Source organism: Eschrichtius robustus, chromosome 13 (assembly GCF_028021215.1).
Source record: "Eschrichtius robustus isolate mEscRob2 chromosome 13, mEscRob2.pri, whole genome shotgun sequence".
Taxonomy (NCBI): domain Eukaryota; kingdom Metazoa; phylum Chordata; class Mammalia; order Artiodactyla; family Eschrichtiidae; genus Eschrichtius; species Eschrichtius robustus.
The window spans coordinates 100,538,212-100,562,831 of NC_090836.1; the positions used below are offsets into that span (position 1 = coordinate 100,538,212).

A 24,620-nucleotide genomic window follows, 5' to 3' on the forward strand; every position below is an offset into this window, starting at 1 on the left:
TTCTAAATTTCATGAACCTGTAAGTTCCTACTGGAAGTTATAGACAAAAAAGCACAAGTCCAAAATAACAATTCTGGAGATTTGCTCCAGTTCTGGAGCAAAAAAAAAACTTCAAGGAAGGTGACTTGTCTGAACTTTAAACGGAGACAATGAGAGACTTCCCTGGTGGCGCAGTAGTTAAGAATCTGCCTGCCAATGCAGGGGACACGGGTTTGAGCCCTGGTCCGGGAAGATCCCACACGCCGTGGAGCAACTAAGCCCGTGCGCCACAACTACTGAGCCTGCGCTCTAGAGCCCGCGAGCCACAACTACTGAGCCCGCACACCTAGAGCCCGTGCTCCACAACAAGAGAAGCCACCGCAGTGAGAAGCCCGCGCACCACAACGAAGAGTAGCCCCGCTCACTGCAACTAAAGAAAGCCTGCACACAGCAACAAAGACCCAACACAGCCAAAAATAAATAAATAAATAAATTTTTAAAAATAAAGGGAGACAATGAGACAGCCCAGCCCAGCCCACCCCCAATCAAGCAACTTCAGACCCACACCTGCAAGAGCAAGAAGGAAAGAAAGAAATCCAAAAGATAAAAAACATCTGGAATGTAGTATACCAACCACTTCACTCAGTTTTCATAAAAGGAGGCATACTGCAGCACTCCAATTATCCAATCAAATTATTTTTTTTCCATGACTTCCGCATGGCCAGGACTACCACCTCAGGCCCCACTTCAAGGCCCTTTTTTTGTGGGACTCTCAGACAAGGCCTAGCTCTGGACTCCAGTCACCGGCCCCAGTTCTAAGAAGCAGAAGAAACTTGATGGAACAATGTGCACCTGTCCAACCCAGAATAAAGCTGGGGTTAAAGGCTGCTAAGGAATCATGCCTCATGGTCCAAAGGTCCATGTCCTGAAATAAAGTAGCCCCATTCCATTACATGCCACACCCTGCCAAGCTGGGGCAATTGGGCAGAGATTTCTCAGGAAATAAAACAGGAAACGTGGAGAAGACAAAGGGAAGCCAAAAGCGTGTGCCTCTGGGGCTTGGTAGTTACCATCCAGCTTGGTTGAGAAGCCATAAGGATGCCTTGGTGCTTCCACCCAGCCTCTACCAGAGCCTTCACCACACACACAGCCAACAGCTCGGCCAGTTGCCCAGGCAACAGCCAACTTAGACATGTTTAGGAATCTGTGGAAACCAGGGCAAAGTACAATTTCTGTACTTGTGATAAAAACACAGATTACCCAGCACAGAGCAAAGTATTACTCTAAAATTTGGGTTTATTGACTAAATAAACGGGTGGGGAGGGGAAGCAGGAAGCTAGGCAGCACCGAGCTGAGCCAATGCAGTCAGACTAGCCCTACAGTGCTGGCATCAAAAACCTACTTGTGCCCGAGAAACAACACTCTTGTTATGCTTCTGTGTTGTTTGTGATTATTTCCTCTTATTTCTACCTTAGTACATAGTAATGTTTTCTGTTTTGTTGTGTTGTGAACGTCAGACTTTCTTAACTAGGATAAGAGGAACCAAGAAAAGAGGAGTTTTTGCCCTGGATGAGGCCAGAGAACTAAAGAGGAAGCAGCCTTCTGTGGGTGGAGGAGTGTGATGGAGGCACAGCAGGAATCCAAGGGAGAGAACCCGAGGGTGAGAGTTGAGGTCTGGCCACTGCTCCCCACCTGGGGCCCTCCTTGTCCCTGCTAAGCACCTTTTCCTTTGCAGACCCTGAAAATGAACCACCAGGAAAACAGGACTCCACTTAATCTTCAGGTGAATACCTAAGGAACAATGGAAGGTGAAAAAGTAAGCCAGCCCACGGTGAAGGGACATGGTAAAGGACACAGTGACTTCAGAACAGAAAAACAAACAAGACAAAAAAAAAAGAAAAGAAAAGAAAAAAAACAGTGTAAGCACCAACACTATAAACCTCCCAATACTTCTCGGACTTCCCTGGTGGTCCAGTGGTTAAGAATCCGTGCTTCCAATACTGGGGGCACGGGTTCGATCCCTGGTCGGGGAAGTTCCACATGCTGCGCACTGCAGCCAAAAAAACCTCCCAGTACTTCTCTGAGATGTTTGCCTCTAGCAATGGTAGGAATGTCCGTGAGAGCAGCATCTAGAAGCTACACAGGCAAATCCAAAGGATCGCGAGATGCCCCAGGCTGTCCTGATGTGTGACGATACCAGCAGAAACAACCTTGCATGGTCTTTCCCACTATGCGTATTTCAAGTGAGGAAAAGAAAAGACGAACAAGTTCAGAGAGACTGTGGTTCAGAGTATCATGACAGCTGAATTGATGAAGGAATGCAACCATAAACATTTACAACCTAGGGAATGCAGAACATTGGCTCAGATGATCAATAAAGAAAGTAGTAAGGACTTTTTCAAAGACTGTTTCTTGTTTATGAAAGTAAAAACATCTAATTCAAGTAAAATGATATCCAGAAACTTAGGAGGAAATGTGACTCATTTAAGAACACCTCACAAAAGTTTATCTCACAGATACTTGGAAGTTCTAAAGGCCAAAGCATTTTAGAGAAAAAAAAAAAAAAAATCCCTCAATTTTTTTCATCCATAAATATCAGAAAGATAAACCCAGAAGCAACGGAGTAGGCTTTCAAAACACTCTAAGATGTTCATACCCTTTAATCCAAGATTTCTATTTCTGGGAATTTATACCCAGGAACTAATTACACAAATGAAAAAAGAAAAATGAAACTGTAAACTGCAAATTCATCTACAATAGCAAAAAAAAAAAAAAAAAAGTGGAAATAACCTAAAATGTCCAGCATTAGGGGAATGTTTTAACCTCATTACATTAACAGGATTACACAACCATTAAAAACCTTTTTAAGGACAATGATAAAAACATGATATTTGATAAAATAAGGGAATCTGAAGAATACAATTGTGACAGTGTAGATTGTGAAGAGAAGGGGACAACCCCATGTAGCCAGTGCAGGCTTCAAATTCTCTCCCCTGTTTACAACACTGATGACCTTGGACTAAGCACATGATCTCACTACCTGCAGGGCCCTCATGTTCAAACTGGTAACCTCAGAGTCTTGAGTGTTGCTGTGAGGACAGACAGAGGCAAATGCCTCTTGCCTCTTCTGAAGTGTGGAACAAAGTAGTCAGTAGGTGGCAGCTACTGCTTCTAAGATACATAAAAACCCCTATGCATATGCAAAGTAAAATACAGAGTTCTTTATTAAAAAAGAAAACAAAACTCTATTTCCTATGTTGTACCTTCAATTTTTAAAAGACTAGAAAGCAAAAACACAAAACAAAAAAAAGCCTTTTGACACAAAAGTGACAAATATTTACAAGCATAAAAACAAAGATCTGCTCTAAATTACCTGTACAAATGATGTTCATTTGATATCACAATGTCAACAAAATGTGAAGCTCTTTTACAAAGTGTAGTGCAAATGAATGCTTTACAGAAATGTAATTTCTTCTCCCCTAAATAAGTGCTTTTTCTCTTTTTTTAATTTTTATTTTTTAAATTTTTTATTTGTTTGTTTATCTATGGCTGCGTTGGGTCTTCGTTGCTGCACGCAGGCTTTCTCTAGTTGTGGTGAGCGGGGGCTACTCTTCACTGCGGTGGCTTCTCTTGTTGTGGAGCACGGGCTCTAGGCGCGCGGGCTTCAGTAGTTGTGGCTCGCGGGCTCTAGAGCACAGGCTCAGTAGTTGTGGCACACGGGCTTAGTTGCTCCGTGGCATGTGGGATCTTCCCGGACCCCGGACGGGCTCAAACCCATGTCCCCTGCATTGGCAGAAGGATTCTTAACCACTGCGCCACCAGGAAAGTCCCTCCCCTAAGTAAGTGCTTTTTCAATCTCATATGACACCAAGGCGAGGCGAGAGCACTCCCACCTAAGCCAGGAGCTCTGGACTGTTTAGAAGCCTCTCCCTTTCTGCCCTTATCTCCCCATTTCGTAAATTATTGCAAACTTTTGGATTATCTTAATCAAGTTAGTTGTAGGCATAGATCCTGTCTTAAACAAAAGACCACATAACTTGCCTCTTTTCTATGTTTCTGAGAAGTGGGGAAGGAAGATTAACTTAAAGATTCTTTTCATATTTGAGGGCAAGTGACTCAGAATCCACTTATTCAAGACAGCAGATAAGTGTGGCTTCAGAGCCAGGCTGAGGGTCAGCTCTGCCGGTGACCCTGTGAAGGTCACTTCATCTCTCAGAGCTTTGGTTTACTCATGCGTAAAGTGAACTTTATCTTGTTGCAAGAATTAAATGAGCAGGAGCGTGAAGCTTCTTGTATGGTCCCTCAGAAACCCCCAGAGGCCTGTCCCAGACGGTGATGCCCTGCCCCTGATCTACCCTCCTCATTGGCTACCCATGCTCCTCAGCTGATGGTTACCTTCACTGGTGCAGAGGGCACAATTGCTTCCTTAATTAAAACATTGTCATGTCCAAGCTAAACAGTACCCAGGTAGGCCAGCTCCATCCTCCAGCAATCAGTCAGCTACAAAACCCACTAAGAGCAGGCCTGGAGGTCCACATGGGGTGCAGAGCCTGCTCTGTGGTTCTTCTGAAGACCACAACTCACAGACTTGGCACGCTCAGCTGGCGACAACATAATTGGATACAATGGAACACAAACGTAGTTTAAAATATGAAAATGTTCACAAACTATGGTTTGGGTATCACTTTACAATAATAAAATTTCATTTATTCAATAGGAAACTTCAAAGCACTAGCCACAGCTTATTCTATATGTGAAAGACCACCCTGCAGGCCCCGGCAGAGACCCCCATAACTAGGCTCTCTAAGAGCTATAGACTTGGGCTGAGGCCCACCTGGGGTCCTGGCTGCCCAGCCTCAGGCAAAAACCAATGACCCTCCAGTCCTCCCTCTTATCCTCCTCTGAAAAATGAAGAGGGGAGCAGACCAACAAGGCTGTTCTGAAAACAAAATTATGACTATGGGAAAATTCCTAGTAAACTGAAAATGCCTACACAATCAAGCCATTTATATATATAAATTTTTTTTAATTACAGAGTCAAGTTATTACTTAAATATTAATTCTAAAAGTAAAAGGGCAATGGAACAGTTTGTAAATCAAGGAGAAACTTTCCGTAATTCTACAACCTTCACTACAGTTGCTGTATATTGTTTTAATATTTTACGCTTGTGATGAGTATACCTATTGCTTTACAATTTGCTTTTTCAAGCCTTTAAATTTTTCATTACTTAAGTATGAGCTACTGTCACCATCACACCTGGTCCCTTCCAATTCTGAGTCACTAAGGCTAGTCACAACACCAAATGTCAGGTTTTCTATAACCTAGGTAACATTCAACTCAAGCACAGAATCACCAACCCAGACGGGAGCAAGGCCTCTGTGTGGCAGGGCTGCCCTCAAAACCCAGGCAAGAAAAGATCGCCCTCAGGCCTTCACCCCAACAAAGGGGGCAGAATCAGAGAGAAGCCTGGAGGTGGAAAGAAGAGACAAGACAGGCCCTGTTAGGGGCGGGGTGGGAGGGTGTTCCATGCAGGGTCAGAAGCCTCATCCGTGCCGACAATCTCAACAGCATCCCTGTGACCCTGAGTCACCAAGGAGAGGTCCAAGTACACTGAATACACTTAGGCTGAGAAAATAACACATCTTAGAAGGATTTTCAATAGCATTGGATAATATAACATCAGTTTGAGCCCTTTAAACGTATATTTCTCTTAATTAGCAAATTCACTCAAGTAGACACTGCACTTTGAGCGATATCAAAGTTACTGAGCTGGCACCATGAACCGGGCACAGGTGCTGAGCTCTCGGGGTCTACGGTCCACTCCCTCACATTGCCCTCCCCAAGTCGTATGAGGAGGGGGCTGTCAGTATCCTGGTTTTGGGGATGTTGAAGTATTTGGCCAAGGAAGACCACGGTTACCTAGTAGTAGAGCTGGAACTCAAACCCAGGGCTGTGTGGCTCTGAAACCATGCTACCTCCTATACCTTACTGCAAATACTACCTTTTTTCTGCAGGAACTGGCGGTGAAAGTTACACACTAACTGCACGGATTTGTGCGCATAAGCCATATGAAAAGAGAAGCAGAACCCAGGCAGCTGCTGTATTACCAACTAAAAACGTAAATTCAGGCAAAGGAACTGAGTTAAGACTGACGCCAGTCCTACTGTGGAAGCCCCTCTCATCAGAGTTTAGCACTGCTTCCTGAGAACTTCCACACTAATCCTTGAGCCTCCAGGGACATAAGTGACTTTTGTTAAAATAAGCCACTTGAATCACCCCTCCCCCATCTGCATCTCTGACTTCTCACCTGACCTCTCACTTCTGGGCAGAGCTTCAACCTGCTGTGTCTACTGCCCCAAAACAGCTCCCCATTGAACTCCACCCTTCAGGAGGAGGTCCAAACCTGAGCTTGGCCTGCAAGGCAGGTCACACAACCTGAAGTCTGCCCACCCAGCCTTCCCCCCCTCCACCCTCAGCAGCCCCCTCTCACCCCCACGTTCTTTACAACTCCGTGCCTCTGCCTGGAGAGCGGCAAAACCACTCCGAAGTCACCTCCCTGAAGGCCAGCTTCTGTGCAGTGTCCTGAGGGTGGTCAGATCCACCCTCCTCTGTCTGCCCCAACTTTGTACACACACCTATCTGCTACTGTCACAAAGATGGGATTGCTTCTAAGCTCACCTCCTGACTAACAGCCACCTGAATCTCGGGATCCCAGAACTGTAAGGAGAGACAAGCGTCAGGGGCACAGCACACACAGTGGCCAGGAAGGCTCCCTCCGACCCACCTTGCCCAGTTCCCGTCATCGGCATACACTCCTTCCAAACACTCAGCCCGGGAGTGAACTTTAAATAAAAAGCAGGTACTTCGACATAGCAGCCTAATGGAGTTCCCCAGCTCATTACTGACAACTCTGCCGCTCTATCAATATATAAATCACAGACAGGCCTCTGGAAGAAAAGAGCCAACAGATGCAAGTTTCCTGGTCAGAGAAGGGCCCGTGAATACTAGCAGACCTCACGGCAGGTTGTGTAGTTAACTGGATGCCATCCCTGCACGGTGGCGGCAGCCTGGAGTTCACACTTCATCGTGGGCCTTGCCCTCTAACAGCCTCATCTCCTCACCAATGCCTCTCTGGCAAGCAACTCACCTAGGGAAGCTGACACATGACATCAGGCTTTATGTTCGATGTCAGTGAGGCTGTGCATGTCTGCCTCATCCTCTCCAGTATTCTAAAGAAATGCACTGTGAAATGAGCAAATACCCTTTTCCGTGCCTGGAAAGTGAATGATGTCGGCCAATCTCCTTACAGGTATCAGACGTAACATAATAGGAAGACTGGAGGACACACACATATACCACACTTGAGTGGTACCTACTGTATACCATCCTATTACCTCCATGTCTGATTATTCAAAACATCTTTATTATGATGATTCTTTTCATCAGGAATAAACCATTTAACATCTGTGAGGCTTTAAAGTTTAGTATTCTTTTGCTTACACAAGCCTTTTATATAGCTGATACACTGTATTCTGTTAATAAACTGGAAAAAACCAGTCCCTAAAATATTCAGAATCTGGCCAGAAGGCCACAAGAAGTCACTGTTGGATAGTCATGGTCATGGGCACAATCCACACCCAACTCTCAAACCCAGCCAGCGGCTCTGGGCCCAGGGAGGGGCCTCTCAGGCTGCAGGAAAAGTCTCATCTGGGAGGACATATTCGACAGAACAAGTCAAATGTTTGGAATTTTCACTTAACATTTATTTCACAAGTTTCTCAAGGGCCACTCAACTGAAAAGTAATCATCTCAATGTACTCTTTAATCAATAAACATTAAACAACTCTGCTCAAAACGCTCAAGTCCCACAAATGTTTCCCTATGAAAAGTATGGCACAAAAAAATAACAAAAACAAAATAAGTAACCTTTTGACAGTCAGGCAGAAAGGTGTTTAGTGATCCAAATTCAGACAAAAAAACAGTCCTTTCAGCAGATGCACAAGTATTTCCTCTGCAAGCGACACATTCTGGGATATTTACACTGCCAAACATAACCAACCACCAAGGAAGCAAAACCTAATGGAAAAACCCCAAGCTGGCAACCAGGAGCCCTGACTCTGGTCCCAGGACACGCCGCTGGCTGTGTAATGCTACTAAAGTGGTGGACAGGTCTGGTACCCCTTTCTCCATCAGAAGAAGGAATAACCATCACCACCCACGCTGTTCAGAAATATTTTGGGGACAAAAAATGAGAGGTGAAAATGCTTTGGAATGTGTCTTCCATAAATACAAGTCATCATTATTATTAGCTCAAAGATGACCAGGAAAATAGGATTACAGAATATCAGAGGTGAGAGGGAGCTTAGAGATGGCATGATCCAGGAATTCCTAATCTGGGGTCCAGGCCTCTGACGCTGTCCACAAGTGTGCCTTCTGGGAAGAAGTCCATAGTTGTTATCAGATTCTCAAAAGGTTAAGAACCTCTAAGGCTCTCCTTTTACAAACATGAAAACTGAGACCATAGGACACGATTGTCCTAGGCCTCAGGGTTAGTCAGGAAAAGGCTGGACAGAGCCCAGGGTTCCTAGCCTCCATCTATGCTCCTCCCCCTCTACTATCCCACATTCCAGGGAGGAAAAAAGTCACATAAAGCTCATATAGCTAAATAAATAAATTAAAGACAAAAAAAAAGGGACTTCCCTGGTGGCGCAGTGGTTAAGAATCCGCCTGCCAATGTAGGGGACACGGGTTCGAGCCCTGGTCCAGGAAGATCCCACATGCCGCGGAGCAACTAAGCCCCTGAGCCACAACTACTGAGCCTGTGCTTTAGAGCCCGTGCTCCGCAACAAAGAGAAGCCACCGCAGTGAGAAGCCCGCGCGCCGCAACGAAGAGCAGCCTGCGCGCAGCAACGAAGACCCAACGCAGCCAAAAATAAATTTAAAAAAAAACAAAAACAACCACACACGTGGTTTCTAAAGTTATAGCAAAATTTCCATCCTTTTTTTTTTTTTCTTAATGCTTCTGAGGCCTTTGATTGTTGAGATAGCGTTTTATTCATTCTATATTCTCATATGTTGTTCTTTCAGTGCCTAATGTCAGGAAACACTCAGATGATGTTTTAATATTGAAAATAAAGATTTTATTCTAGGAAACAAGGAAACTAGACTACATGATGCTCTGTTTTATTAAGCAAACAGATAAACATACAATCATGGGAATGACTACAAACTAATATATAACATAAGTAAGGAGTTTTTGTTATTTTGTGTTTTTAATCAAAATACCAAAGCTTGTGCTCTTAGATGGCCACTGCCCCTCAAATAGCTACCTTTGGAACCACACATACGCCAAGAACGTTGCATTGCGCAGAATACTCTGAGAATTCTTCTTTTAACACTGCCTCCAGTCAGCATAGCATAATCGTCTGAATACCACCAGTCTCAAGGAACTCCTACACAGCCATCCCAGGGCCCACTACTGGGCCCATCAGGAACCAGGTTTCAGGCACTGACATGCTTTCAGGTATGCGAAGGATCACTGCCAGGGCCATAAAGTAAGGTCTCTCTACCTGTGGAATGCACACTGACGGACTTCGTAACTAAGGCACTGCTGCGCTGCCTTCAGGTATGCAGCTGCACTTCCAAACAATCTCAATTGGAAAAAAACTGAGCCAGCACTATCGCTCATGTGAACGTGGTCATTACCCAAATAATCTACAGGGTGGCCTCCACAAAGTCACCAGTACAATGTGATGGCAGATAAGGCAGGCCCGAGTCAGATGGGAGGTGCAGGTAAGGGTAGCCAGAGAGCACTTGGTAAAAGCTATCATAATCTCTAAGCACAAGGTGCCATTACCATTATTAAGGAATCTGTGCCACCTTTTTGATATTCCGTAACATCCTGGAATCAGCTGTGACCTGGTCAGAAGAAGGAAACCTGAGCACCAGGCCCTTAACTTGGTCTGCACAGACTTTCAAGTGAATAATAAGAAATGAAAAAATGTAAGGACAAATGCCCCTCATCTCCCACCCCAGAAATTGCCTGGCCATCAGAGATCTGGACTGGGCATCCAAGACTGGGGAAAGACAACTTTATCTCCCAGCAACAAGCCATGTTCAAAACCTAGATATTGGGACTTCCCTGGTGGTCCAGTGGTTAAGACTCCACCTTCCAATGCAGGGGACATGGGTTCGATCCCTGGTTGGGGAACTAAGATCCCACGTGCCGCGGGGCAACTGAGCCCGCGCGCCCAACTAAGACCTGACACAAATAAATAAATGAATTAATTAATTAATTTTTAAAAATCAACACGCTTTATAAAAAAGGACATGGAGTATTTATTTTAAAAAAACAGATACAGCTTTCTATATATGCCTGCTTTTAGATCATTTAAATATTATGACCTATATCTTATACACTTGAGACTAAAAGTAACAAAGTTTCAGTTCCCCAACAGCATGAGCTAAGAATGATATTTCCATTCAAATGAATTTTTATTCTTCTCCAAAAAAGTGAATTAAGAGTACAGACCTAATCACTCATCTATTCCTCTGTGTTACGTTACTTTCCCAAGTAATAAATATCATCAGCCTAATGGCCAGTTTCTTTAAAGCTTCAAGACAATTGTCAAAAGAAAAACACACCACAGAAAAGTTTTTGATGTAGTGGTCTCATATCTCAACTAACATAACCTCACCAAGGAGACTGTGAAACTCTAGAATTAAGTTTAAGTGCACACAGATTATTGTTTCCCATGTGAATCAAGAGAAACCCCAGTTGCACTGGCTCCCATTCAATGCCTCTATGGGGAGGCTGTAGACAGGCTTGTGAATCAAATGGAGTAAGAACTTTCATGCAAGAAGGGGAGGGCTGGCATTCAACCGAGCGCACCTGGTTGGCTCCCTTGCCCTGGGTTAAAACAGAACTTCAGCATATTGGGATAACTGGAGAGGAAGGAACTGCAGAGAAGGGAAGGAATTGGTGTGAGCTCACCGCCTGTAGCCCAGGTTTAAATTCTTTGAGCTGGTCTCCTGATTTTCATCAGGACAGCCAGGGCGTGTTTGGTAAACGGAGTAATGAGTAGCCGTGGAGACTCTGAGCAGCCAACCCTCCTTAACCACAGAAACACAGGACAGTTGGGGTAAAGGAGAGAAGACAAGACCCAGGAATGGTGCACAGACCCCACCTGAAGGCCACCTTCCCTCAGGCACCCAACCCGAGAGCAGCACCCTCAAAGGCTGCAGCTGTGTGGGACTCCCGGCGACAGCACAACTCGCTGCCCTGACCAACTCCTCTGAAAAGAAAACCAGCCTTCCCAGGTGGAGCTGAAACCCAACAAGCCACTGAAATCGAGCAGCAGCAGCAGAAATCACTACCTCTCCAATCCCAGGCCTCTCCGGATGCCCCAGCAGGCTGGCAACTCACGTTTCTAAAAATGACGGTCTGGGAAAACTCCGAGGGGCAACAGGGCAAACACCCCCAGCCTCTCCTGCCTGTTCCCCCAGCCCTAGGACCTGCTCACAAAGAAGGGCTTGCCATCCCCCCGCCCCACAGAACCAGAAGAGGGACAGGGAGGGTGGGAAGGAAGGAAATGGAGGACGGTCATCAAAGCGCCCCAAATAAGCGCATCCGCATATGTGTCCCGCCTGCTCTGGCCGCCCCCTCCCCTCCAGGCCACCCTCGGGCCCAGCCCTGCCCTCCAACCGGCGCCTACCGGGCACCCCTCTCCTCCGGCGCGGCTCCCCGACCCGCCCGCGCTTCCCCCAGGGAACCCCTGCACCCCTCGGCTTCCCCGCGTCCCCTCCCCAAGTCTCTCCTAAAGTCGTCCGTCCCCCCTTCTGCAGCAGCGCTCTTGCCTCCGCGGGCCCCGCTCCCCAACTTCTCTCTCCAGCAAGCTCTCAACCCGAGAACTCGTCCTCTCCTCTGTGGCGCCCCCGCACCAACCCCGCACCCCTCGGCCCCCAGCTTTCCTCAAGCCCAGCCCACCCGCCCTCCGGAGGCCCCTCGACGTCCTCTCTGGCGCCCCCCTCGGCCCCCGGACGCCCCTCGGCGCCCGCGGTGGCCCCAGAACACACCCCCTCCCACAGCGACAGGAAGTTCGCGTGCCGGCGGCGCGGCCCCAGAGGCTGCCCTCGGGCGCGGAGCGCGGCCCCGGCGTGGCGGCCTGACAGGGCGCTGGCCCGGCCGCCGACCAGCGCCCCGCGTCCGCCCGCGGCGCCCCAACCGTCGCGGCGTGCCCCTCACCTTGGCCGCCGCTCGCCTCCCAACACGCCGTGGACCCTTGTCTGGCCGCGACCGCGTCTCCAGCCCCGGATCCGGCTCCGGCCCCGGCCCGGCTCCCGCCCTCGCTCTGGCCGAACTGCCCGGCCCTGCCCTGCCCCGCCGCGGCCGCTTCTGCCGCCAGCCCCGAGCGCCCCGCCCCCGCCGCGCCCGCTGTGCTCGCGCCACTGGCTGCTGGGAGCCGTGCCCCGCCCCAAAGCCCCTTCGGCGTCCCTGATTGGGCCAGAGGAGTGACGAGTGGCACGCCCCTAGCGCGCCAAAGGGACCTCCCCTAGGCGTCATTGGTGACTACCTCTGTCAATCAAAGAGGGAGCGCCTACTTAACGGAGGAGAGGGCGGCTGGGGTCACTTTCCTCGAGTCGCTCAGAGGCTGAGGTCAGCAGGACTTACTCCCTGGAGCCAGTGTTTCGGCTTTGCGGGCGCCCAGAGGTGGGGACCGCGGGAGGGTAGCACCGCACTTAACTGGGAATTCAGGGAAGGTAGTGTTTCTGAAAGTTTTCTCCCCTAAGGCACTCACAGAAGCCAATGTCATCAGGGCTTCCTCAGATTCACTTGAGCCGGCTTAGTTTAAGCAAGACGGAGAGCGGTGTGTGTGTGTGTGTGTGTGTGTGTGCGTGCGCGCGCGCGCGCGCGCGCGCACAGAGCCCACGAGAGGGTTTGAGGAACCGATGCCAGGTAACTTACCGGGGTGGTGGGGGGCGGGGCGGCCCGGAGTAAATAAATAAATGTCAGAGCCAGGATTAGAAACCCTGGTCAGCCAGACCCCAGGCCTGAAGTGGACCCACATCACCACCTTGAAAATAATCACGACGATGGTGCAGCAATATGGAAAAACGCTTAAACTAAAATGTTAAAAGGAAAAGCCAGATACGAAATGGCGGGGACTCTAGAACTGCTACTACATTTGCACAAGGACCAGAAACAGAGTGGTTTTTCCCTTTTTAAGTATTTGTTCTGTTGCAATGTGCTTGTGATAATAATAACTGAGAAAGAGGAAAAAGAAAGGCACCACCTGCTTTGTGACCACCTAGAGGGGTGAGGGAGGGTGGGAGGGAGACACAAGAGGGAGGGGATATGGGGATATATGTATTCACTTTGCTATACAGCAGAAACTAACACACCATTGCAAAGCAATTATACTCCAATAAAGATGTTAAAAAAAAATAAAATCAAGACAAAAAAAAAAAGGATCCACACAGTCTAAAGAGAAAGGGGGAGGGGAGGTGGGGGAGGGATGGATTGGGAGTTTGGGGTTAGCAGATACAAACTATTATATATAAGATGGATAAACAACAAGGCCCTACTGTATAGCACAGGGAACTATATTCAATATCCTGTGATAAATCATAACAGAAAAGAATATGGAAAAGAATGTATATATGTGTAAAACTGAATCACTCTGATGTACAGCAGAAATTAACACAACATTGTAAATCAACTATACTTCGATGAAAATAATAATAATAATAAAAGAGATACAATTGACATATATATTTTAAAAAAGCACTACCATGCTGTGCCAGGACCAGCTACTACCAAGAACTCCCTGCCATTCTCCAGGACTCAGCCCTCAGGGACCACTCTGCCACCCAAAACACCTCTGGACCATGTGTGCAGAACCCAGTCATCAGCTGGGGTCTCCCAGACCTCTGAGATCTGGGGAAATTCCAGGTGCACTGCTTCTCCAGGCCCTGTGAAGATCCAGAGTCTCCCCATGGTTTCCGAACAAGTGCGTCACCTCTGCCTCCAGCCTCCTGCTCTTTCCCACATGTTCGCTGGTCCTTGCCATCATCCCCGTCTCCATTTGCACACACACTCACATAATCCCCCGTCACGCCAACCACTGGTGAAGCTAGCAGGGGTTCCTGCAGACTGGACCCCACAGGGAGGCATCCAGCCTGGCACTAGTGGCCTGGCAACATGAGACACCTCCTGAGCCCTTTTGGCCTCTTGGCCCTGAGGTCACTACCTGGCTACGTGACCCAGGCAGCGCTCTGGCCTCTGCACACTGGCTCCCTTCTCTTCTCTCCCCTTCCTTCTGAAGACAAAAACAAAATTCCTCTCATTTCTTTCACCAGAACTCTGACACTTGCTCTGCTCTTTGAGTCTCGTCTCTGTTCCAGCAGGTTATCAGGCTATTTTTCCAAAGAGAGAGCCCCTTTCCCAGCTGTGAGCATCCCAACTTTGGCCCCCACAAACATTTCACAGTGTTGCACCCAGCCTCCTCCCGTCAGATCCAAACAGGCCTGGAGCCCAATCCTGCCTCTGCTCCTCCCCCACTGAGGGGCCTTGGGCAAGTCGCTGCAGCTCTGTGCATCTCCGTGTCCCAATCTGTAACACGGGGGTGATGACAGAGCCCACCTCACAGGACTGTGGCAAGGAGTAAATGGGGCAAATCAGGTAAAAGCACGGGAAGCAGCTCTGGATGCAGGCGTGAGTGCTTAGTATCTGAGCGGTTAACGTGGTCACGCTTTGTCAATGTCATTTTGCTCCCTCCTTCTTGCAAAATGTGCTCATTACCTGAGTCTGGGGCAAAGGCTGACTGGTCCTTTATTAGCCATTTCCCACTAAACAGCCAGTATAAACAGACAGGCGATGCTAAAACATACTTTCACAGAGAACAAAACATTCTCCAAAAAATTTAAAACATCCAGATACAGTTCTTGTACAGTGATATACATGTGTCTTCCAAGAAAAAAAAAAAAATCAAAATCTGTTACAGATATTCACTTGATCGACAATTACTTCCAATGTTTAGAGACTGTGCAGGGCAAGGGATGGGGTGGATTGAGGGAGGGACGGACCTGGGTCCTGTTTGTGCTCCTGGGGAGACTCAGCAAGGACGTAGAGTCTAAAAGAGGCCTCCCCGATGAGTGACCGCAGTGATCCCTGGAGGGTGACAATATTGAAGGCAGTGATATTTAACTGAGCCAAAGTGGATGGAAAGGATGCGGGCAAAGGCCCAGAGACAAGAAATCCTGCTGTCCAGGGAGACAGGAGGGTTCTGCTTGGCTGGAGCATGCAGCTGAGCAGTGAGTAGCCGTGTGATGCTGGCAATCTGCTTTGCCACTCCAGGTCTCAGTTTTCTCAGCTGTAAAATGGGTATAATCACAGAGTCTAACGCTTAGAGAAACTGCAAGGATTCTTGAGATCACACCTGTGATGCTCTTAGGACATAGCTGGCACAGCCAGAGGTTGTTGACTGTTTTCCAAGGACCTATCTGCATTTTGTAAAAGTGCTCTTTTTAAAAATTTGTGATTAAAAAAAGAACACGGGCCCAAGAACATGCTCTCTGCACCAACTGTTAATATTCTGGAGACATCAAAGTGTTAACTGTTGAGGCCGGAGGAACGCGTTTCTGAATATACCTTGGAATGAAGCTCTCCTCTGCCAAGTCATGTAAAGATCTGAATTCCATATAAATGTGTCCTTGATTAGGAGGCAATTACCCCAGCCTTTCTTGCTTTGCTTTGTTTTGCTCCATGCTGGCCTGTACGCGTCTGCTCACATAAAATTGTACCAGCAAGTACACGGCGCCACTCACATGTGCCACGCTCAACTCAACACCACTGGGCAAGACCCCTGGGCCTGGAGCCTGCTCCCTCCCAAAGTCAGCAAGATATGGTCACGTCATCTGGATCGCGTTTCCCAAAGTGGGCATCTCCAGGATGCCCTGCATTGGGATCACCCCATCTTCCACAAGTTCCTCAATTGGTTCTTATGCCTCACACAGTTTGAAGCTCTATTCCTGACACTGACAGATACCCTAACTTTTACTAAGTGGAAAAGCTCATTTGGGGAGTTCAGGGTTACAGTGTTGCCATTGGTGCCAAAGTGGAACGAGTATCAACAATGAGACACATAGGTTCAAGTTGAGTGTTTTGAAACTTTGAATGAAGGCCTGGCAATGCCCAGACTTTATGTGATACATTGTATTTTCTACCATGTGATAAAGATATAAACTCCCTCAGGAACTCCTTCCCTGAGGCCCTGAATTTCAGGAGGATGAGGAGGTCCTGAACACCACAGTGATTCCATTCTGAATCCAAAGTATCATCTTACCCTTTTTCAGGCTCCCAGATCAGATAACTTGAAGGTCATCCTGTGATTGTAAAGCAAGATTTTGTTTTACAGTGTTGTCATGTGCATCTATTCCGGTGAACCCAGATTTCCTTGATACAAAATAAAATTAGATACTGAAGTTAATTGTTTTTAAAAACTGGAACAGTCGTGCCTCCCTGGTGGCCGCAGTGGTTAAGAATCCGCCTGCCAATGCAGGGGACACGGGTTCGAGCCCTGGTCCGGGAAGATCCCACATGCCGCGGAGCAACGAAGCCCGTGCGCCACAACTACTGAGCCCGCGCGCCACAACTATGAAGCCCACGTGCCACAGCTACTGAAGCCTGCGCGCCTAGAGCCCGTGCTCCGCAACAAGAGAGGCCACCGCAATGAGAAGCCCGTGCACCGCAACGAGGAGTAGCCCCCGCTCGCCGCAACTAGAGAAAAAGTCCGCGCGCAGCAACAAAGACCCAACGCAGCCAAAAAATAAATAAATGAAAAAAATCTATAAAAAACAAAACAAAACAAAAAGAACTGGAGCAGTCTCAAACTGTGTATTCATCAAAAAAGTAACATTGCTCTTTTTATTGGTTAATTTTATAATATTGGTTCATTTAAAATATGTAAATGTTATGAACTTGAACTTTTAAAAGAAGTTGTACACCGACACGTACATTATAAAATAAATGTACACCAATAAAATGCTGCTACTGATTACATGTAGGATGTCACGGAAAGACTCCCACAATTAAAAACATAAAGAGGTTTTGAAACCACAGTTAGAGACAGTGGGGAGACCTCAAGGACTGCTCTTGGCCCCCAGACCAGCTGTTACCAAAGGTTCTGCTGACCAGGAGTGACCTTCATCCGTGTGTCCATGCCTGACTTGTTGAATCACCGTCTGTGAACACCGGACAGGGGTTCTGCCTTGGGGGCGTCCACATCTCGCCTGGGTTGGGCGTGGGCACTTCCAGGTGGGTGGGACTTGGGCCCCCTCCTCAGCCAGGGCTCGGGATTATATGTAGCTCAATGTTACTGTCACGGCAGTAGTACAAGAAGCAGCGCTGGAGGTCAGGTTTCCACCCCGACTCTGGTTAAATATTTAGTTAGGTCCTGGTCACTTCCTGGTGTCAGAGGAAAGGAGGAGAGGCCTGAGGGCCACAGGCCCAGTTTTATCCTTTGCAAAAAAGAATCCCCCCCCCGACCCCCCGCCAACAATTAGGGAAACCTAGGACTCAGGCAAAGGCTCAGGGGTTCCTTGTTCTTTTTTTGCTTTGTTTTTGTTTTTGTAGAGCAGTTTTAGGTTCACAGGTTTGGACACGTCACCTCCCTTCCCAGCCTCAATGTCCTCATCTGGACAGGGGAACAGCGGCTCACCACCCGCCCGGGGGGTGGGGGGGGAGGGGTGGGGCATGGAGGAATTAAACATGCTAATGGATGAAAAGGACTTTGCATGGTGCCCAGCGCACAGCAGGCGCTCGCCCGACTGATGCTGATGTTGGTATTGGCCCAAACCATCAAGCGCCTCCTTGGGACTTCCCTGGTGGCATAGTGGGTAAGACTCCGCGCTCCCAATGCAGGGGGCCCGGGTTCGATCCCTGGTCAGGGAACTAGATCCCACATGCATGCCGCAACTAAGGAGCCCACATGCCCCAGCTAAGGAGCCCACCTGCCACAACTAAGACCCGGTGCAACCAAGTAAATAAATAATAATTAAAAAAAAAAAAAAAAAAGACTCTGTGCTTCCGCTGAAGGGGGCAGGGGTTTGATCCCTGGTGGGGGAACTAAATCCCACGTGGCGCGCCGTGCGGAGGTGGAGCCGGGAGCCCCTCCTCATCTGTAAAGGGGAGGGCAGGCAGGGGAGGGGCCTGGCAGGGCCCAGGGGACGTGCCCGCTCCCGTTCCCTCTCCCTCTCCTGCACCCCCTGCCCCACAAGAAGCAGAGCCACGGGGCGCTGCTCCCAAAAGCGGGCATGGTCCAGGGAAGGTGGACTTCCAGCCCAAGTGAGTGCCAGATTCACTGGCGTCATCACCCACGAAGGAATGTGGGCACCATCCCTCCGGATCACCGGCCGCCCCACCCTGCTGCCTGTGTTCCCACTCCTGCAGCCCTCTCCTCTTCCCAGGCCCAGTTCCTGCCCCCGCCTGGTCTCCCTGTGCACCCTTCTCCCTCTGTGGGAGACTCCGACCAAGTCTGAGATCCGTCAGGATCCACCCTCCCATCCAGACAGCCCCACTGTGGGCAGGGGGCTGGGGAGGCCAACTCCACGTCAAGCTCAAGAAATTCCTGTGCCCTGTGGACTGCCCACGGTCACCCACTCTCTCCTCTCTCTGGGTCCGGGCAGCAGATGGTAGAGCCACACCAGAGCCTGCCAGGGTAGGTCACGGATGGTTTTGAACCATCTGAACTGGAGCTGTGTATGCCGCGTGGCAGGTGCTCAGAAGTGTGTGTGACGAAGGACTATTCCTTTTCCTCTCCAGGAGCATGAATGATGGACAGTAGTTCAGAATGGGGGGTCAGCAGGGTAACAGGCGGAGGGGCGGCATTTCACATTGGAGTGCAGTACTGGGCAGGGGGTGGGGTGGGTGGGAGAGACTGGCGGAGGAAGATGTTTGGGGGCCACAGAACATCAAAGCCAGAGACCCCAGAGGGTGACCAGGTGAGTCCTTCCCTGCGTCTAAGGTGAGGAGGTGGAAGTCCAGGGAAGTCAGGTGAGTTACCAGAGGTTTTCCAGCAGCCAGGGCCAGAGACCCTCGCAAACCGGGGCCTCCTGGCTACTTCTCCTGTGTTCCTTACTTCCCCACAGCGATCCCCCCTTTCCCTCCAACACAGCAGACATGTGACGCCGGGTATCGAGCTGGGCAGGAATGAAAAACACGAATTCCCCACTTCCCAGCAAGTAATGCTGGTGGGGGCCAGAGGAGGCGGCTGTGAGCAGTGATGGTGAGGGGCCCAGGCAGTGCCCTGGGGACGGGGTCCCGGAGGGCTCCTGAGAAAAGCAGAGTTTGAGTAGATTCCGGAAGACTCACAGGGCAGGACTTGGGAGGACGGGTCTGAGGGGCAGGTAATGGGAGCAGTGGGAGTTGGGGCGGCGGGTTGGAGGGGGGTGGTCAGTCAGCCCAAGGTGGAGCACAGGCTGACACCTCAAGGCTGTAGGCAAACATCCCTCCTTATGGTTTGAGACCAAGGGCAGGGGCGGCCAGCCGAGGGCACGCTCCAGGGAGCTGTCCTCTGGGCGTCTGGGTCCTGGCAGCTCCTGGGGGGCTGGGGGGCGAAGGGCCGAGGCTGCTTCCGGCTGTCCCTCCAGCAGGCTCAGACACGCCCTTCCTGTTGTGACAACTCTGTCCTCTGTGCAACTGGTTCTAGCCCATGGCTTGGGTTTCAGATTTCGGCCCATGCACTCTTTGAGGCTGATGGGAGTATCTGTGGACCCTGGGGAAAGCCAGCCCGCCAAGCCAGGCCTGGCTTCATTACAGCTCACAGCTTTCTTGTTGTGCGCCCAGAGAGTGGGGTACCCGGGCCAGGCGCTCCCGGGGACCAGGCCTGGGAGACTGCCGCTACTCACTCATTCAGGCAGCCTACTGGGACAGTACACCTGCTGGGTGTCCACGGAGGGCCCAAGGGGCTGAACTGGCCCTGGCTTCTCCCAGGCCCCAATAACAATCACATTCGCCACCCAAATGACCCCCTTCCATGGCGACAGGCCCCAGGATGGTGCTTTATACAAGAGAACTCCTGCTTCCTCACGACAAGTCCTCTTTGCACTTGGGGAAACCGAGGCTCGGAGGGGTAAAGTGACTTGTCCAAGGTCATAGGCTCTTGCCTGGCTCCAAAGCCATACCCTTTGCACTACCCCACACCACGCTGAGTCTCCCAGTAGAGAGGGCACGGGGAGAGCAGAGGCCATGTCACTCGTCAGTGTCCCCTGGCCTGGGGGCCTCCCTGAGCACTGGCCTTGGAGCCTGGCCCGATGTCAGGCACTGTTTCCAGGCACTTGCTCTGTGGTCTCCGCGCCCTCTCCCACTTCCTTGCTCTGCTGTCCCCCGCTCACCTGCTAATGTGCCCTCAGTTTACGGAAAAATTGATTAGAAAGTACAGAGTTCCCACCTACCCACATCCCCCCCGACAATAGTTTCCCCTATTATTTACGTCCATAGTAGTGTGGTGCATTTGTTATAATTGAGGAACCAATATTAATACGCTATTATTAACTAAAGTTCAGAGTTTGCATTAGGCTTCATGTTTTGTGCTGCACATTCTTTGGATTTTGACCAGTGCATAATGATGTGTGTCCATCCTTATTATATCCTACAGAATAGTTCCATTGCCCTAAAATCCCCCTGTGCTTCACCTATTCAGCCCTCTCCCCACCCCAACCCCTGGCAACCACTGATCCTTTTACTGTCTCCATAGTTTTGCCTTTTCCAGAATGTCGTAGAGCTGGAGTCATACAGTCTGTTACATTTTCGGAGTGGCTTCTCTACTTAGCAATATGCATATAAGTTTCCTCCACATCTTATTGTGGCTTGATAGCTCATTTCTTTTTATCTCTGATAATATTCCATTGCCAGAATGTACCACAGTTTATTTATGCATTCAGCCACTGAAGGACATCTTTGTGGCTTCCAAGTTTGGACAATTAAGCATAGAACAGCTATAAACATTCTTGAGCAGGTTTTTGTGTGGACAGAAGTTCTCATTTAGGTAAATACCAAGGAATGGTGATATTTTTTTCAGCTTTGTATTTACAGGCTTTTGTGTCATAGAACTGTGAGATCAGAAAAAGCACCTATGAGAAATTTGGATAAATATGTGTGGAGTTATATGAAAATGTTTGAGGCCACCAGAACCGTACTCAAGCTGGGGGGAAAAGTGAGGATGATTTAGCGGGAGGAGAGAGAGGTGAGAGGTGAGAGTGAGTTCACTTGTGTGGAACTGAAAAGTCAAAGGCAGGCAGAGGAGAGTGGCAGGTGCTGGGTCAGAAGATGGTTTAAAGACTCAAGGACGTGGTCGTTTAACTGGGCCTCAGGAATGGGCAGGATTTCAGCAGGTGGGGGAGGGGAGGGGAGGATGCCAGGTCGTGGGAACAGCAGGAGCTGTGGTCTTGAGGCGGGCATGGGGCATGAATGGCTGGGAAGCGGGATGCCTGCAGGTTCCGCTGTACCTGTAAGTAGGAAACTTGCTCCAGGCCAAATGACAGGCCTTTCCAGGTACGGGAGCTGAGGCTCCAAGAACGCTTCCAAGCTGAAGGGATTCCTGGGCGGCCAGTTCACTGAAATTTTCCATTTGTCCTCCTGTTTCCTTGCTTTCTCAAAGCCTTTCTGTTTGGGCTCACTCGCCTGGAGGCATGGGACACAGCACCCTCCGGGCAGGAAGTGAGTGTAATGTAACCATGACACCCCCCCAGCCCAGTTTTTATGGCTGTGACTCAGCCCTCACCAGCCCAGGGCTCTGCCCGTTCCCCCTCCCCTGGCACTCGCACACACGTTCCCACTCCCCAGCTGGGCTGCTCTCCTCCGCAAGCCAGCTGTTGGGACCTGGAGACTGCTGCCCAGGGGACAGTGGGACTAGAGAAGGCGGACCCACAACAGAGCTTTGTGATCACTGCTGCTAAAAATAGCAGGACAGCAGGACTTCCCCGGCGGTCCAGCGGTTAAGACTCCACGCTCCCCAATGCAGGGGGCATGGGTTCGATCCCTGGTCGGGGAACTAAGATCCCACATGCTGCACGGTGCGGCCAAATAAATAAAGTCAATATATTTTAAAAATAAAAAAAATAAAAATAAAAATAGCAGGACAGCAACCAGGGCAGCCCAGACCCAGGTGCACAAGCTCGGCCACTGCCTCTTCCCAGCTGGCAGGTAAGGATGGCAATCACCCTCATGTCATCATGCACACTTTGGAGACAAGGAAACAGACTCAGAGACGTGATGGAGCGGACCCACACAGACAGTCAGTGGACAAGGGTTCTCCCGGGACTCAGATTCCAGAGTCAGGCTTTGAAATCAGAGATTTATTGAGCACCTACTATCCACTGGCCACTGTTCTGGGTGCTGTGGTGAATGAGATGACAAGTCCCTGTCCTTGTGGGGCAGATCCCCTGGGGCAGAGGGGGAGAGGGATACTCCACAAATCATCAAGTGAACAGAAAATTTGCTCGCAGGGCCCTAGAACTTGGCCCGTCCTCTCCCCGCCAGCGGTGCTGGGCTGGCGCAGGCAAGCTGCTCTCTTTCCTCCCCATGCCCTGAAATGACTCTTCCCCTTAAGCCCCAGATGAAAGTTCTAGGTCACCTCTGAACATTGGGACAGCACATGCCTTCAGCTCAGGGAACTCCTAGAGGCTCAGAGGCAGAGAGGCCCTACCAGCCACCTGTGCCAGTCTTATCCGTGATGGATGCCCTCTACCGCACCCCTGGGAGTGGTACCCTCCCTGAGACGCGAGGCTCATAAGATGACCCACTCTGCACCCAAGCAATGCTACCAAGAAAGGGCCCCCTTACACCAAGCCAACATCTACCGTCCCACTTCTGCCCTCTGCTCCTGGGTCTGCCTTCTGAAACACCCCGACTACATATTATTCCTCTTCACCTAACAGCCCCTCAATTTTTTTAAATTTTTTTGGCCATGCCGCACAGCTTGCGAGATCTTAGTTCCCTAACCAGGGATTCAACCCGGGCCACTGCAGTGAAAGCATGAGTCCTAACCACTGGACCACCAGGGAACTCCCGGCCCTTCCATATTTTGTGTCACCCCTAAATCTTCTCTTCTCGAGACTAAATTTCTTCCAGTTTTAAACCGTTCCTCACACACCGTTTGATCTTGCTCTGACTTGTCACTGCCGCCAGTGTCTGCTGCTCTAATGCTGTCCGGAAGTGCTTCACACAGTGACCACTGAGGGCCCCAGCCACGCAGGACAAATGCCAGCCCGCCCAGGTCTTCCTTACCTCAGCCTGGGGGTGCGTGGCCATGACCCTGGGGCAGCAGGAGCCACACAGGTGAGGGCGAGGACCACCACAAATGAGCAGGCACCTTAGACTCCTTCAGTCAGTCACTCAACTGTCATCCATCAGGTGCGTGCCATACTCTGGATCGGGCCAAGCAGAGGTTGTGGTGCCCTCACAGAGTTGATGGTTTTGCGGGGGAGAAAGTAAAAAAGCAGGTAAATACCTAAGATAACTTCAGATAGTGATCAATGCTTTGAGGAAAGCCAGAGAAGATGATAAGACATTGTGGCTGGAAGGATGATCAGGAAAGCTTCTCTGAGAAGATGCCCCAAATGATGAGCTGGAGCCGGCCCCGCAGAGATCAAGGGGAAGAGAATTCCACGTAGAGGGGACCGCCAGTGCAAAGGCCCCGAGGCGTTGGTGGGCGTGGCACCCTCAAAGGCCTCTGTGGCTCCAGCAAAAGGAGCAAGGGCAGACGGGAGAGTGGGCGGTGGGGAGATGAGGCTGGAGCTTGAGTTTATTCTAAATTACAGGGGAAGTTTTCTTGGAGGGCGTTAAGTCTCAGATATGATCTGACTTATGCTTTAAAATTTAAGAGAAAGGCGAGACCAGTGTAGACAAGAGCATCAGGAAAGTCTTCATGGAAGAGTCAATGGAATCTTCTACCAAAGAATAAGAGAAAAGTCACAATCTCCTAGGAGGAATGGAAAATTCACCTCTTTAAAACAGTTTCTCCCAAGAAGACACAGGAATGGTCAATAAACCCGTGAAAAGATGCTCAACATCTTTAGTCATTAGGGAAATGCAAATCACGTGAGATACCATGTCACATCCAAAGGATGGCTATAATTAAAAAGACAAATAATAAGGGCTAGCAAGGATGTAGAGAAATTGGAGCCCTCACACACTGCTGGTTGGAATGTAAAATGGTACAGTTGCTTTGGAAAATAGCTTGGCAGTTTCTTAAAAAGTAAACATATATTTACCTATGACCTAGCACTCTTAGATATCTACGCAAGACAAATGAAAACATTTGTCCGCCTAAAGACTTATACACAAATGCTCACAGCAGCATTACTCACAATGGCTAAAAAAGTAAAAACAACTCAAATGTCATCAACTTGGTAATGGGTACATAGAATGTGGTATATCTATCCATATGATGGAATACTATTAGGCAGTAAAAAGAAATGAAATGCTGATACCCACTACAACATGCATGGATCTCAAAAACATGATGCTAAGTGAAAGAAGCTAGCTACAAAAAAAAAAAAAAAAGAAGAAGAAGAACAAAAACTCCACATACTGTAGGATTCCATTTATATGAAATGTCCAAAAAAGACAAATCTACAGAAA

General features: G+C 49.3%; 1 protein-coding gene across 2 annotated transcripts in view; it reads right to left on the reverse strand.

Moving 5' to 3' along the window:
* PACSIN2 (protein kinase C and casein kinase substrate in neurons 2) overlaps positions 1-12,360 on the reverse strand; it is a 137,347-nt gene extending 124,987 nt beyond the window's left edge. For both annotated transcript variants that reach the window (XM_068559659.1, XM_068559657.1), the window contains exon 1: positions 12,225-12,360. The gene's annotated coding sequence lies outside the window, so the exon portion shown is untranslated. The remainder of the gene's footprint in view (positions 1-12,224) is intronic.
* Positions 12,361-24,620: the final 12,260 nt, after the last annotated feature.